This window comes from Thamnophis sirtalis, unplaced genomic scaffold (genome assembly GCF_051295495.1).
Source record: "Thamnophis sirtalis isolate CommonGarterSnake01/CBP01778 unplaced genomic scaffold, rThaSir2_p1.2 scaffold_6, whole genome shotgun sequence".
In the NCBI taxonomy this organism is placed as follows: domain Eukaryota; kingdom Metazoa; phylum Chordata; class Lepidosauria; order Squamata; family Natricidae; genus Thamnophis; species Thamnophis sirtalis.
In genome coordinates, this window is record NW_028261386.1 from 3,636,885 (window position 1) to 3,649,860 (window position 12,976).

A 12,976-nucleotide genomic window follows, 5' to 3' on the forward strand; every position below is an offset into this window, starting at 1 on the left:
ACTTATCCACCGCAGTGATTCACTTAACAACCGTGGCAAGGAAAGGTTGTACAATGGGGCAAAACTCACTTAACAAATGTCTCGCTGAAGACGTTTTGCTTCTCCTCCAAGAAGCTTCTTCAGCTCTGACTGGATGGTGGGGAATGGAAGGATTTATATTCCTTGAAGACAGCTGGACATTTGCATCTTTTTAGAGGGTTGTTGAGGCCACCTTGAGGTTTATCTGTGTCCTTAGGGTCACCTGAGTGCTGTTCCTGGTTCCTGTAGCCTGTAATTCTTTTCTCTGGAAATCCATTCCTACTCCCACACCATTCAAAGGGGGTTCATCCCAAATTGCATGGCTAAAAGTCTGTAGATTTTTCTCAGCTCTGACTGCAGGGGTGGGTTCCTGCCAGTTCTAACCTCTTCTATAGAAGAGGTTCCACAAATCTACAGTGCCGTTTAGAACCGGTTCCAGCTCCCTCCCCCTGCCCGTCCGCACATCATCAAGATGAAGAGCGAGAGGAGGAATTCTGGGAGTTGAAGTCCACAAGTCTTAAAGCTGTCAAGTTTGAACACCCCTGGGGTTTTTTTCTAAAGGGTTAAGGGTGCAAGGGTCTTGTAACTTGACAGCTTTAAGACTTGCACACTTCAATGCCAGAATTCCTGAGCCAACATTTTGGTTGCTAAGCAAGAGCATTGTTAAGTGAGTTTCACCACATTTTACAAGTTGGCCATGCCCACCCAGTCGCACGGCTGGCAAGCCACTCCCACCCGGTCACATTGTTGCAGAAAATGACAGGCTTTAGGCTTCTCAGGATACAGGAAAAGTTTATTTGGCAGCCAGGTTCAGAAAGCTAGCCCATGGCTTAGCATTGCAAGTTCTGAACAACCTTCATTATCGAAGCACGCGTTCTTATACATTCTCAAAAGCATTGCAACACGGAAATACTTAACACATTTCTTAGTGGTTACCTTGAGGAGAAAGCCTTATAAGGAGATGGGGGTCTTACTTCGCCTTTTGTTTATGGAGTACGTGTCATTAACGAACTTTAATCGAACCTTGGACTTTTGACATAGATTTTGACATAGGGACATCTTGTGGTTAGGCACTGGCTCCCTGTTTCTTTTGCAAGCTGCAACTCTGCCTATGTGGCTTTAATATAGAAGTAAAGGGGCTCTAAGAGGCTGTCCAGCCTGACCCAGTAGGTTTCACACTTAATGTCCAAATCTCATTTTACGTCTGCTTTATCATGGCTGGCAAGCCACTCCCACAAAGCAGGCCACACCTACAGAAGAGGTTCTAAAAAAATTGGAAACCCACCACTGTCTGATTGGATGGTGGGGGAATGGAAAGGTTTATATTCCTTGCAAACCGCTGGTCATTTGCGTCCTTTTAGAGAGTCCTTGAGGCCACTTGGAGGTTTGTCTGTGTTCTCGGGGTCACCTGAGTAGTGCAAATGGGTGAGGAGCCTTCTTGGAACTGATGAAAGGACCGTGTTATGGAGCTGTGCTTTCCGCAGGGTGTTTTTTAACTGCCCTGCGTCCCTTCCCTCTTGAAGACGGGCGCAGGATGTTGGGGATGAGTCTGTGTTGTCTCCATCTCTAACTGAAGCACAAATGGCCCCTGTAGTCTGCAATTTCCCCCCTGGAAATCCATTCATCCTCCCACACCGTTTGAAGGGTTTTCATCCCAGAGTGAATAGCTAAACGTCTATGGAGATTCTCAATCATCCAGGCCACGGCTGTCCCAAAGGTGCTTTTTCAAGAGGCAACCAGACTTCCTTGTTTTCCTTTGAAGGCAACAACCTGTGAATACCTGTAGCTTCGGTTCGTGACCCGTCAAAACCGCGCTCGACTAAGCCGCGCCCGATTAAACCGCGTCGCTGACGTCATCAACAGGGCGACAACAGCCAGCGCGGAGAAAGAAGGACGCTTTAAATAGCGCTTTGAAAGCAAGCTGATTCAACTTAAGGTAAGGGTTAGGTTTAGGGTTAGGTTTAGGGTTAGGTTAAGGGTTAGGGTTAGGGTTAGGGTTAGGGTTAGGTTAAGGGTTAGGGTTAGGGTTAGGGTTAGGTTTAGGGTTAGGTTTAGGGTTAGGTTTAGGGTTAGGTTTAGGGGGGTTAGGTTTAGGTTTAGGTGTTAATTTTAGGTTTAGGGTTTACAGTGTGCTTCTGTCTCAGCGCTGTTGTCGCCCTGTTGATGACGTCAGCGACGCGGTTTAGTCGGACGCGGTTTAGTCGAGCGCGGTTTTGTGGTGGAACCGCTTCGGTTAGGGTGGTAAACGTTCGTTCTTTGAGCTTGTGGGTAAGTTTCGAAGCATTTCATTACCAAGCTAATAACCTCTTCAGAATAATTTAGGGGGGGAAATCAATGTTGGTGTTCTTCTGCTTTGTATGATCAGTGGGTCTTGTGATGGGGAGGTCATGTCTGGGGAGGGTCTTGTGATGGGTCAGGGGCGGGTCATGTCAGATGGACACCTGATGTTGTGGCCCACCAGCAGAGCTGGCAGCAGATTCAGAGAGTGAGGAGATTGGGGAGGAACATGGGCCAGTCCTGGAGTCTGGAGAAGGCTCTGATGAGGGCCCTGTGTCGGAAGCACAGAGGGGGGCAGGCCCGTCCAACAGTTCTCAGCTGCCTTCGGAGTTAGACATCAGTGAGGCAGAAGAACAGCTGGAGCCTGTTCCCCATGTCCGCATGCTCAGAGTCGCCAGACGAAGCTAAGGAACCAAGGTCGACTTGGGAGTAAGGCCACAGGTGGACAGTGAATGGCCCCTCCCAGAGGGAATAAAAGAGGAGCGAAAGGGGAGTGGAGTTTGCAGGAGACAATTAGTTCATTCCTGCATTCTTGCCAAATATTTCAGCATCTGAAAGATATTGGCCTGGCCACTCTCCAAGCCTGATAAAGATTAAGATTAAGATTTAGTTTATTTGTATGCCGCCCTTCTCCGGGAGGGACTCAGGGCGGCGAACATCTCAAAAGGTTGGTAATTGTGAACTATCTTGAAAGACGATGGGAGAGGGAAGACTTTGCTGGAGAGGAATTCACTGTCAATTAAATAAAAGGGGTTTATGGGGACAAGGACTTGCCTTCGTGCTGCTAGGGAAGCCTAGGTCAGAATACCTGACAGGACCCACACCTGATGTGACCCACACAAGGCCCATCATTAGACTCATCACAAGACCCCTCACCTGATGTGACTCTTACCTAGCCTAGTGGCAAAACCCACAAGCTTGGAGAAGTTATCTCCACCCTCAGAATATTTTTAGTTTCATTTAGTAGTTGGAATAGGGGAAAAATTATTTATAATTAAAGTCCTTTAAAAAATGTGTCTATTAGAGATAGATGCCTCCCAAATATCTCCGTAGGTATTTCCATTACCGGAGTCTAAAAGAGCTTATTATGTAAATCATTTTTCATTCTATCCAAAAATCATTATAATACTCAATTTCAGGAAGTAGCCTCCACCAGCTGCTGCTTTTATACATCTGTGAGATAGGGGTGTGTGGGGGCGCACACACACACACAGACACACACACACACACACACAGACACACTCACTCACACACACATATAGCGTTTAGGATGAATCACAGTGAAATGTATTAGCCTTGCCCATATATTTCCACCTAAATTCCCCTGGTAGATAGAAATATTTGATAATGATAAAGACAGGAATTTAAACCTTCACCTATTTCTCAGAGAAGAAGGGAGAATTAAAGGTCAGAAAAGGAATAGGAATATGGAATGAGTAGAGTAGAATAGAATAGAATAGAATAGATGTGGAAGGGACCTTGGAGGTCTTCTAGTTCAACCCCTGCCTAGACAGGAAACCCTATACCATTTCAGACAAATGGCTATCCAATCTCTTCTTAAATACTTCCAATGTTGGAGTATTCACAACTTCTGGAGGCAAGTTTTTCCACTGATTAATTGTCCACACTGCCAGGAATTTTCTCCTTAATTCCATTATCATTTTCCATCCTTGCTTCTTGTCCTGCTTTCAGGTGCTTTGGAGAATAGCTTGATCCATATAGTTGATCATCCCTGATAACCTGTGGTCCTTGGCAGCTGGATTTAAGCAGGTAAAAAACATTGGGGGAACAATGTGCAATATTTTATTTGTCCAGAAGTGCTAGCAAGCAGGAGTTTAGGGCAACAGGAATGAACTAAACTCCAAGCAAAGAAGGGATGGATTTTTGTTTTTGCAAGTAAATAAAATAATAGACGGTCGTTTGAACAGCAGTTTCTTCATTTAATATCTGAGCCCTTCCTTCCTTCCTTCCTTCCTTCCTTCCTTCCTTCCTTCCTTCCTTCCTTCCTTCCTTCCTTCCTCCCTCCCTCCCTCCCTCCCTCCCTCCCTTCCTCCCTTTCTTCTCCTCCTCCTTTTGCCTGTAGCCCTGTTGCAAAAACTGAAATATTTTGTGCAAGGAAGAAACCTCAGATATGCTTATAATAATGTTTTTGAACTGTAGCAACTTTAACCTGTGTGGACGTCGTCAACTCTCAGAATTCCCCAGCCAGTTATGCTGGCAGGGGAATTCTGGGAATTGAAGTCCACACACCTTAAACTTGGTGGGATTGAAAAACACTGCATTAGAATATTAATTTGGTGTGTGTGTGAGACATAAGAAGCTACAGACAGCTAGGCATTCTTTGTATTATACATCTTGCAAGAAGCCAGTTACAATAAAAAAATAAATAAATCATATTTCTTGCCTTGATCCTGAGGATTGGGAGATCTAGGAAACTATCAGCAGTTGGTGTGTGATTCAAGATGCCACTTTGCGAATTTTGTATGATTTTTCTTGTAATGCTGAGATGCTTAACCAAGGAACCCTCAAACATAATTTATTAAATATAAAATAGAATAGAATAACAGAGTTGGAGGTCTTCTAGTCCAACCCCCTGCTTAGGCAGGAAACCCTATATCACTTATCCAACATCTTAAAAACTTCCAGTGTTGGAGCATTCATTCACAACGTCTGGAGGCAAGTTGTTCCACTGAATAATTGTTCTAATTGTAATCTAATGTAAATAGGAGCCAGCTGTGTGCAGCAGCTGCCAAAAAAGCCAACACAGTTCTAGGCTGCATAAACAGAGGGATAGAATCAAGATCACGTGAAGGGTTAATACCACTTTATAAGGCCTTGGGAAGGCCACACTTGGAATACGGCATTCAGTTTTGGTCGCCACGATGTAGAAAAGATGTTGAGACTCTGGAAAGAGTGCAGAGAAGAGCAACAAAGAGGATTAGGGGACTGGAGGCTAAAACATGAAGAACGGTTGCAGGAACTGGGTATGTCTAGTTTAATAGAAAGAAGGTCTAGGGGAGACATGATAGCAGTCTTCCAAAATCTCAGGGGTTGCCCCAAAGAAGAGGCAGTCAAGCTATTCCCCAAAGGACCTGAAGGCAGGACAAGAAGGAATGGGTGGAAACTAATCAAGGAGAGAAGCAGCCTAGAACTAAGGAGGAATTTCCTGACAGTGAGAACAATTACCCAGTGGAACAAATTGCCTCCAGAAGTTGTGAATGCTCCAATACTGGAAATTTTTAAGAAGATGTTGGATAATTTGTCTGAAGTGGTGTAGGGTTTCCTGCCTGAGCAGAGGGTTGGACTAGAAGACCTCCAAGGTCCCTTCCAACTCTGTTATTCGATTGTATTCCATCACTGGATTGCTTGCAAAGGTCGTAAATTGTGAAAAACGATCATAGCTCACCTTTTCCAGCCCCATTGTAACTGGCTACTGAACGAACCGTTGTAAGTCGAGGTCTACTTGCAGAGAAGCACACTGGAACGGATTTAAGAGTGAAAGCCCACCAAAGTAATAGAGACACGTTTGTCTTCCCTTAGTAAGTTGCTCGCAACGGATCGGAATATTTTTTCCCCCACCTTTTGTCTCTCTCTCTTCTGATTAGCAATCCAGTCCACGAGTTCAGGCTGGCTGGGCAGGCCTGTTCTCCTGGCACGCATGAGTGCCCAGGGGCAGAGGCCGAGAGAGGAAACCCAGAAAAAACATCCCACTAAAAATCGCCAACAGAGTTATCGATAGCGACGGCAGCTGCCTATTGATTGACAGGGAAGAGAACACACGCTCTGCTTCGGGGTGACTGGGCTCGGTATCGACAAGCTGTATTGGCCATTGGAAATCTGATGGGAGCCAACGGCTGCTGGGGGGGGGGGGAAGGGTGTGTGTGTGTGTGTGTGTGTTTGTGTGTAGAGAAATGAGATTTGGGGCAGGCAGGGATGAAGGAGGAATCATGGGGAGGCCCTTGCAAAGACCGGGGATCTGTAGAGATTCTCAGCCATCCAGGTCATAGCAGTAGCAATAGCAGTAGACTTATATACCGCTTCATAGGCCTTTCAGGCCTCTCTAAGCGGTTTACAGAGAGTCAGCATATTGCCCCCAACAATCTGGGTCCTCATTTTACCCACCTCGGAAGGATGGAAGGCTGAGTCAACCCTGAGCCGGTGAGATTTGAACCGCTGACCTGCTGATCTAGCAGTAGCCTGCAGTGCTGCATTTAACCACTGCGCCACCTTGGCTCCTAAGGTCATGGTTGTCCCAAAGGTGATTTTGTTTTTTTTCAAGACTTTCTGGTTTTTCTTTGAAGACTTTTCGCTTCTCCTCCAAGAAGCTTCTTCAGCTCTGACTGGATGGTGGGGAAATGGAAGGATTTATACTCCTTGCAGACAGCTGGTCATTTGCATCCTTTTAGAGGGTTGTTGAGGCCCCTTGGAGGTTTATTTGTGTCCTCAGGGTCACCTGAGTGGTGCAAATGGGTGTGTGGAGCCTTCTTGGAACTGTTGAAAGGACGGTGATGTGGACTGGAGATAGATGATGTCATATCCCTCCCCCTCCGTTGAGAGGGGGCTGTTCAATTTTGACATAGATGGCCTCTTGGACCCCTCTTTCAAACCAGCGGTCCTCTCTGTCCAAAATGTGGACTTTGCTGTCCATCAAAAGTGTGGCCCTTGTCTTTTAAATGTTCTGACGAGCCGAGGTGGCGCAGTGGTTAGGGTGCAGTACTGCAGGCCACTTCAGCTGACTGTTATCTGCAGTTCAGCGGTTCTAATCTCACCGGCTCAAGGTTGACTCAGCCTTCCATCCTTCCGAGGTGGGTGAAATGAGGACCCAGACTGTGGAGGCGATATGCTGACTCTGTAAACTGCTTAGAGAGGGCTGAAAGCCCTATGAAGCGGTATATAAGTCTAACTGCTATTGCTATTGCTATTGCTTTATCAAAAAAAAGAGCCGAGGTGGCGCAGTGGTTAAATGCAGCACTGCAGGCTACTTCAGCTGACTGCAGTTCTGCAGTTCGGCTGTTCAAATCTCACCGGCTCAAGGTTGACTCAGCCTTCCACCCTTCCGAGGTGGGTGAAATGAGGACCCAGATTGTGGGGGCAATATGCTGACTCTGTAAACCGCTTAGAGAGGGCTGAAAGCCCTATGAAGCGGTATATAAGTCTAACTGCTATTGCTATTGCTATTGCTATCACAGATAAAACTCCTGACTGTTAGACCAATCAATCAGTGGAACAACTTGCCTCCAGAAGTTGTGAATGCCCCCACATTGGAAGTCTTTAAGAAGATTTTGGATAGCCATTTGTCTGAAACGGTATAGGGTTTCCTGCCTAGGCAGGGGGTTGGACTAGAAGACCTCCAAGGTCCCTTCCAACTCTGCTATTGTATTGTAAGTGGTCTTAACGACTCTCTAAAAAGGATGCAAATGACCAGCTGTCTGCAAGGAATATAAATCCTTCCATTCTCCCCCATCCAACCAGAGCTGAAGAAATTTCAAAAAAACAAACAGGGTGTTTTTTCTTGTTTGTTTTCGTTTTCTCTCGAAGATGTTTCACTTCCCATCCAAGAAGCTTCTTCAGTTCTACGGAGGCTTCTTGGAGGAGAAGCGAGCCAAGCTCAGTGATTCAGTTCACAACCGTGACAAGGAAAGTTGTAAATTGGGGCAAAAACTACCCCCCCCCACAACACATGTTTCACTTAGCAGCAAAAATGTTGGTCTCAATAATTGTGGTCCTAAGTTGATGTGCATCTCCCGAAAAACACAGCTTTCTTCTTTGGCTGGGAACAGCCCATTTGTCTGTGCCAAAGGTGGGTTTTTTTTCAAGAGGCAACTGGACTTTTTTCTTTGAAGATTCCCAAATCCCTCTCACAGTTACTACTTTTGAGCCAGGCGCCACCCGTTCTATGCTTATGCATTTGATTTTTCTTGCCTAAATGTAAAACCTTACTTTTCTCTACATTGAATCTCATTTTGTTAGATAGCTCCCAATGTTCAAGTCTTATCAAGATCCTTCTGTATCTTGAGCCGATCTTCTGGAGTGTTGGCTCTTCCTGCCAGCTTGGTGTCATCTGCAAATCTGATGCGTTCTCCATATGCGTCCTCATCTAAATCATTGATGAAGATATTCTATTCAAAAGTTTTATTTCTTTTAAAACACAAATATTTCATCATTCCTCAATCAATAAAACATCGAAGTACAATTTTTTTTGTATGCCTCTCCCTCCCTCCCCCTCCCCCCAACCCCCTCCTCCTTCCCCCCCCCCAACTTCCCAGTACCCGTACACGGTATGGATTTTTAACAAACACAGTCTAAAATCTATTGAGAAAAAAGAAATAAAGAAATTAATGACATTCTACATTGACCTTAGCTTCTTCTTGCTAAGCTAACTTTAAACAATTTAAATCATTCCTGATCTTAAGCATAGGCTAACTGGAATTTCTTGGTCCCGTATTTATTTTGTATATAGTCAATCCATTTTTTCCAGTCTCGTTTATATCTCTCATTTGAGTGATCTTTAAGATATGCTGATATTTTAGCCATCTCGGCTAAATTTGTGACTTTCAATGTCCATTCTTGAGTTGTAGGCAAGTCTTCCTTCTTCCAGTATTGCGCCACCAACAGTCTTGCTGCCGTTATTAGATGCAGAATCAAGTTAGTCTCTACCACTGTAAAGTCAGTACATATACCTAGTAAAAATAACTGAGGAGTAAACTTTATCCTTCTTTTAAAGATATTTTGCATAATCCACCATATTTTTATCCAAAATGCCTTAACCTTTTGGCAGGTCCACCATATATGAAAATATGTAGCATCGAGAGAGCCACATCTCCAACATTTAGGCTGTAAGTTCAGATACATAGAAGCCAGCTTTTTGATGAAGATATTGAAGAGTACTTGGTGTAGGAGAGAGCCTTGGGGTACCCCACTGCATACTTCCCTCCATGTAGATGAGCCAATGTGGCGCAGTGGTTAAATGCAGCACTGCAGGCTACTGCTAGATCAGCAGGTCAGCGGTTCAAATCTCACCGGCTCAGGGTTGACTCAGCCTTCCATCCTTCCGAGGTGGGTAAAATGAGGACCCAGATTGTTGGGGGCAATATGCTGACTCTCTGTAAACCGCTTAGAGAGGCCTGAAAGGCCTATGAAGCGGTATATAAGTCTACTGCTATTGCTATTGCTGCTATAGATGCAGTTCCATTAATGACTACACGTTGAGTGTGGTTGGTCAGGCAGTTGCGAATCCATCTCGTGGTGATGCTATCTAACCCACATTTTCCCATCTTATCAAATAGTAGGTCGTGGTTTATTTTATCAAACGCTTTAACTGAAGTCCAAATAAATTCTATTCACAGCATTTCGCGGCTCCAATAATTTTGTCACTTTGGTCAAAGAATGCAATAAGATTTGTCTGGCATGATCTGTTTTTTGGACAAATCCATGGGGGCTTCTGGTTATGACTTTGTTGGCCTCTAGATGTTCTTAGATTTGTTACTGGATGATCTTTTCCCAAAAATCTTTCCAGGTAATAAGTCTGTAGTTTCCTGGATCCATTTCCCCCCTTTTTTGAAGATGGGAACTACCCCGTTTCCCTGAAAATAAGACCTCCCTGGATAATAAGCCCAATCGGGCTTTTGAGCGCATGCGCTAAAATAAGAACGAGCTCCCTGTTGAGATCCGGATCCTTACTACCCTCCCGGCCTTCCGCAAAGCCACCAAGTCCTGGCTGTTCCAGCAGGCTGGGGGGAGCTGAGAAGCATCTACCTCCACAGAAATTGTGAATGTTAGTTTTGTTTTTAATATGTTGTCTTTGTCTCATTCCCCCCTTTCCCTTGTCTTTTGTGAGCCGCCCGGAGTCCTCCGGGAGCGGGCAGCATACAAGACAAATAAATAAATAAATAAATAAATAAATAAATAAATAAATAAATAAATAAGCCCTCCCTGAAAATATTGCAACACAGCAGCAGCCATGAGGTGACCACACTCACCACCTCCTGAACCTCAAAAATAATAAGCCCTCCCCGAAAATAAAGCTAAGTACTTATTTCGGGGGTCAAAAGAAAATAAGACCCTGTCTTATTTTCGGGGAAACACGGTACATTAGCTGCTTTCCAGTCCTCTGGTAGTTCCTTGGTGCTCGGGATCTTTGAAAGTGGTTTAGTGGTTCTGATATTTCATCTGCCGATTCCTTCAGAACCTCTAGTCCTGGTGATTTGAACTCGTCTAGAGTAGATAAGTTTTCTCGCCATTTTCTTGCTTATTTTGACTTGCATTCCTAATTTGCTTTTTGCAGTATTTTTTTTGGATAGGTTTGTCTGTCTTTCTCCCTTTTGTGTAAAGACAGATACAAAAAAAAAAATAAGTTTTTTCTGTTTTCTCCCTGCTGCTTGTCATCTTTTTGCCGGTTCACCGACAAATGCGCACCCGACAAATGCGCGCAGACAAAACCGCGGCGACAAAACCGCAGTGACAAAACCGTGACGTCGAAATCACGTCCACAAAAGCGCGGTGACAAATGCGCGCCGACAAAAGCCCGCCATCAACAAACAACATAGTGGGACGCGAAAACAACGTAATAACCCTAACCCTAACGCTAACCCTTACCCTAACCCTTAATCACGGTTTTGTGGGTGCGGTTTTGTGGATGCGGTTTTGTGGGCACGCTTTCAACGTCGCGGTTTTGTCGGCGCGCATTTGTCGGGCGCGCATTTGTTGGGTCACGCTTTTTGCCATTTTCTCCCAGTAATGGACCAAGTGGTCTCCTTGACCTTTTCTTGTTTTTTACATATTGAAAGAAGCTTTCTTTGTTATTTTTGACTTTTGTGGCAAACCTTAGTTCATTTTGGGTCTTAGATTTCCCGACTTTGCATCTTTGGGCTATTTGCTGATCTTCTGCTTTAGTTGTGTGCCCCTCTTTCCCCTTTTAAAAACTTGTCCTTTTTGTCTTTCAGTTTATCAAAGAGTTCTTTGTGACGCCATGCTGGTCTTATTTTTCTTCTTCTTTGCAATTGTGCTAGACTGGGCTTTTATAACCTGACTTTTCAAAGTTTCAAAGCTTTTTTGGGTTGTTTTCCCCTAGAGGATTCTGATCCATGGAATCCTTTCCAAGTTCTCTCTAATTTTAATGAAATCAGCTCTCTTGAAGTCCAAGGCTTTAGTTTGGCTTCATTCTGTTGCTTGTTCTTGAATAAATGTTGAATTCTAAGAATGTATGGCCACTTCCTCCCAAGGTTCCTATTACTTCAACACCTTCTATCATTTCATCTCTGTAGTGAGAATTAAGTCCGGTATGGCTAACTCTCTAGCTCCCTTCTCTGCCTTGTAAATTGTCAGCTAAGGATTGTCAGGAATCTGTTTGATCTTCCACGAGGTGCAGAGTTTGTCTCCGAGTTGATTTCAGGATTGTTAAAGTCCCCCATTACAATTGTGATGTGCTTCCAAGATACCTTAGTTTACCGACTAGCAAAAGGTTCCTCTATTAGCAAAAAGTTCCTATATTAGCAAAAAAATTCATCTACAGGTAGTCCTTGACTTAATATCAACCCTTAAGCTGACCTGTCCACAGCCATTTTGAGGCTTCAGTGCAGTGACGGGTGGCTCCTACCTTCGTTACCGTTTGTTGCGCGTCGTCCGTTCGTGCATGCACCTGAGGTGCAGTGTGCACGCACCTGATGTGCACTGCGCACACATGCGCTCTCCACCGCCCCACAACGAGCAGCTATTTGTTTGAGGTTGCGGGTGTGAAATTGGCCCAGTTGCCTTAAAAACAGGTAAGGAATGCGGGCGGGCAGGTGCGCCAAACGAGCCACCGTATTGCTATGGTGGCCGCTGCTCCCAACTCCTACTGGTACGGCCGTACCGGCTGGAACCCACCACTGGTTCAGGATTGCCACACTGGCGCTGATGGATAGGAAGGGGGGGAATAGAGAAAGCTGGGGTTTCATGGCCAAAATAAAATACTTTCCCCTGGGAACCAAGGACATTCTAACACCTGTCCAGGGAGAGGAGGAGCGATGTTACCAGGCGATTGGATGGCACCTTGATTGGACCATGTGGCTGATTGTTTTGGGAAGGGGAAAAACTTTTACTTTTAATTAGGTGAAAACTGTGGGAACCTTTAGAGCCAGTTTTCACTAGAACTTTGCCAATATGATATATCCAATAAAGTTATTGTTAGGTAAGCTCCCCGTTGGGAGAGCGAGTACGTTCAGAGAAGCGTTGTGAGAGTGTTGTTGGAGAACGCACAAACCAGCATACAGAGACACTGCAGTTTAAATTGGCTTTTACTTTTGTGGAAATAGAGGTATCAGAGTCCATCAAACAGTCCAAGTCATACACGGATAAGACAGTCAGTCATCAATGTCTTTCAGTTAAGGGATAATCCAAATAACATAGTCCAGTATCATATAATCAGTTCAGTATTCAAAGTTTGCTAGCAGTTGCAAAACTTACAATAGCTCACGGCACTTTAACAGTCAGCTTCCAAAACACTCAGATCACATCAGCCCAGCATCTAAAAAAACAGAGAGCTAACAGTCATTCTGGCTCCCTCTTATGGCCGATTGAGGAAACAGCAACCAATCACATTTTACAGTATGATTTAAAGAAACAGGTATAGCATTGTTACATGATTTATATATTGCCAACCCAACTGTTAGATTACATTCTTAACAGTTATTCTTTGAGGAAT